The 3679-nt window shown below is 42.3% G+C and overlaps 1 pseudogene; it reads right to left on the bottom strand.

Moving 5' to 3' along the window:
- Window positions 1–1467: 1467 nt before the first annotated feature.
- LOC116624032 lies at window positions 1468–2387 on the bottom strand (annotated as a pseudogene).
- Between the last annotated feature and the right edge of the window lie 1292 nt (window positions 2388–3679).

The following is a 3679-nucleotide window of genomic DNA, read 5'->3' as shown; positions in this document are numbered from 1 at the left end:
CATGAGTTCAATAATTTCTAAGGAAACTGAGGCTTTTAATGTTCGTGTTCCATTATAGATAATTTCCTTCTCATAGGAGGCCTCTAACAGCAGTTGAGATGGAAATAAAAATAGTCTGAGGAGAGAGAGTGGGAGAAATAAAAAAGGAACATAATATGGAAGTGAGAGAGATCCCTAGGAGATGGAGAGTTTTGTAAACAAGCTCTCTCTAGACAGTGATTGGATTCATTTTTATGTCTCTAGAGCCTAGTGCAGAGCATGGGCATGTTTGCTGATCAGCACACATTCTTGGGGGAAGGGGAACCTATAGGGTGAGATGGTGGTGGAGGGGATGGGGTTGGAGCGCAAAAAGTTAGAGCAGGGGGCACCAAAACAGAACAGAAAGAGGAAGACAAGCACTTGGAAGGATAAAGGGGGGAAAGACAAGAAGCTGGAGTGAGAGGCTCTTCTACTTTCACTTGTACTCTTTTGATTTCTTTACTTAAGAAAAGCAACAAGGGAGAAATATGAAGAGCAGAGAGTTCTAGAAGGAATTGAAGGCAGAGGTGGGAGTAAGACTAAATTACTTGTTCCTGTTTTCACTCTGATAATGTTAGGCCTCTAGTCTGATTCTCCACTGCCTCTTCCTATTTGTCTCTCCCACTAGACCATAAGCGGCTTGAGGGCAGACAATGTTTTATTCCTCTTTGTGTTCACTGGACCTAGCTGGGCACCTGGTTCATTTGATATTTAATGAATTGAATTGGCAAGAATAGTTGATGGTTATCTGTGAGCAGATGTATTCATACACAGAAACTGCACTTCTCCATTGTAATCGGGCAACCAATTCATCCTCTGCCCTCTGTCCCATTTGGAACAGGAAACTGTAAATAAAAAGGGAAAATTTGTGCACTTCCACCCATGATGTTATTGAAAATCACTAGAATAATTTAATCAGAATAGTATACAACATAAGTCAACTCTATTCTTGGGGATTGTTAAAAGGAAAGCCTATCTCCGACTGAGACAAAAAGCACTCAGAAGCGTGCATCAGTGTTTCCTTATAATCTACTAGTTCTCATCTCAATTAAACTTATTCCATGGGTATAAGGTAACACAATTTCTTCCCGCTATAAGGTCCTGTCTATTACAGGCCATTCAGTGTCAGAAACAGGTAAAGTCATGACCAGGGATATGGCTTGAAAAAAAAAAAAAAATATATATATATATATATATATATATAATGATTATGTGTTTATTATATAATATATAATATAATAATTATATATTTATTATGAATATAATAAATATTTATTTATTTTTTGGCTCTGAACCTCTAATGAGAAAAAGAAATATATCGAGCTCAAGAACACTGTGTTTCGTGTGTCACTGGGTCAAGGGTGGGGATACACGACAGACCTAGGAAACAGGATATACATAAACAAAAACATTCATGGTTACAGACTGAAAAACTAGTGCCTGCCACGATTAAGTCTCGGTTTTCTCATCACTCAGCAGCATGTTGGGTATCCCGCGACTGATGGGGAACAGACGTCCAGACTCTGGGCACTACGAGGTGCCCTCCAACACATCCACCTCCAGCAGCACGTGGGGCATCTGCCTCAGGAATTTCTCACCATGCTCATACCCTTCAATTGGCCCTTTGGGCACCTCGACCAGATATACCCGCGGTCTCCAGAAGCGCCGCGCACTCCATCTTGGGTATGGTATGCACTACGAAGTTGGGGTTGAACTCCACCGGGTTGACCTCTGTGGCCTGGAGATGCAGAGGGAAGCCACGGGGCCTCACCCCCCTGCACATGTGAGCTCAGCAGGTTGTGGATGAGTGGCTTCCTGTTGCCACAACACGTGCTCTCAGCAGGCCGGAACCGGAAGAAGGCAGAAACTTGCTTGGCTGGAATATGTTTAAAGTATTCAGGAGATGAGCTGAAATGGAAGGATATAGAGGGGGAAAGAAAGTAAGGACAAGAGGAAGACAGAAAGGAGGAGCATAATGATCATGCAGTGGAGAATAATAAAGCTGCATTGTTCTTATCTTTGATATGTATAATTGATCAAGCCTATATGTCTGCATACTGAGATGGGAAGTTGTGGTTTAAGAGGAGTTGCAAGTTGGCCCTTGAGTGATGGAAAAAGTGTGTCATATATTTCTACGTGAGATCAGGTTCTCAGCCTTTTCTGGGTCAGAGAGTCCCTTTTAGTAATCTGATGAAAGCTAATGGGTCTTTTCCCCAGAAAAAACACACAAAACCATCCAAAATTTTGCATGTGATTTTGAGAGTACATAGACTCCTGCAGCCCATCTATGGAGTCTGTGGCAAGACACCTTCTGATAAATTCTCAGTGTTTGTTACCTCTTACCCCAGATTTAAGCTTTCAGTTGCCATTTAACCCCAGAGCAGATGAGACACGAGGGCTCTCCATCTGTGGGTAGGGGTTATCTGGTATCTCCTCTGTATTTTTGGTGCAAACAGTTGGCCTTCCCGAAATGGGATCCACTGTTAATAACTAATGTTTGGCTGAGGCAATTTGAAACAGTTTCCTCCAAAATGCTCTATGGGTGACATGAGTGAAGGAGACAAACCGAACACTAATGGTTTACATGAGTCTGTCAAGGGATATGTGGGGATTAGTAGTAAAGGAAGGGGAAGAAGAGGCCATGCATCAGTGTGAGATGCCTCAGAGCCAGCATGTGGCAATGTTACTATGTGATGTCACACATCTGTTTTCAAGCTGTGATAAGCTTTAGACTAGAACAAATAGATCTAGCAAAAGGTCAGGAATGGCAAACAGAATTCATCTTCCTTGGCAGTTCCAGTAGATTGTGTGGTAGTGGGTTATATCCCCCCCTCCAGTAAATCGCTCCTCCTGGTATTCTCATCGTTGTGTAACCACCTTTCCTCAAATCAAGGCCACTTCTCTGACTTGCTTTAACCAGTAAAATGTGGCAGAAGTGTGGTTGTACCAGTTTTGGCTGAAGTCTTAAGAAGATATGGCAGTGTCTGCTTTTTGCTCTTGGGAGCCCTAAGCTGTCATGTAAGAAGTCTGTTTGCCCTGCTAGAGAGACCATGTGGAGAGGCCATGTGGAGAGAGAGGAGGGACCCTGAGACTCCATGAAGGAGAACCAGGGAACCCAGCCAGCAACCGAGGCTCTAGTCATATGAACCCAGGAAAGTCATTCCAGCTACCCCCAGCCCTTTGAACCATCCTAACTGAAGCATCAGACACATACGTGAAGAAGCCTCTTTGGATGTTCTTGCCCCAGCAGGAGATATGAGAAGCAGAGATAAGCTATTTCTGTTGTGCCCTGTCCAAGTTCCTGACCCACAGAATTCTGAGAAACAATAACAATGGTTGTTTGAAGCTACGAAGTTTTGGAGTAAGGTTTTTGTTTTTGTTTTTTTCAACAACTAATACACTACAAAAACAATCATTTTTACCTAGAAGTGGGGCATTGTTATTATAAAAACATAAACCTGTGGCATTGGTTTTGGGATTGGGCAGTGAGTAAACTCTAGAAGAATCTTGAGAGGAATGTTAACACAATGCTAATAACAATAAGAAAATTTTATTGGAGGCCAGAGAAAAGGTGACCTGAACTATGTAATGGCAGTAAGTGGCACTATAATAACATGGAAGATAGAAAATATATATCTAATGAACTTGTGGATTTTCCCGA

The sequence above is a fragment of the Phoca vitulina genome, unplaced genomic scaffold, assembly GCF_004348235.1.
Source record: "Phoca vitulina isolate PV1807 unplaced genomic scaffold, GSC_HSeal_1.0 scaffold2, whole genome shotgun sequence".
Taxonomy (NCBI): domain Eukaryota; kingdom Metazoa; phylum Chordata; class Mammalia; order Carnivora; family Phocidae; genus Phoca; species Phoca vitulina.
The sequence above is the reverse complement of the archived record's forward strand: the minus strand, read 5'-3'. Positions and strand labels throughout refer to the sequence as shown.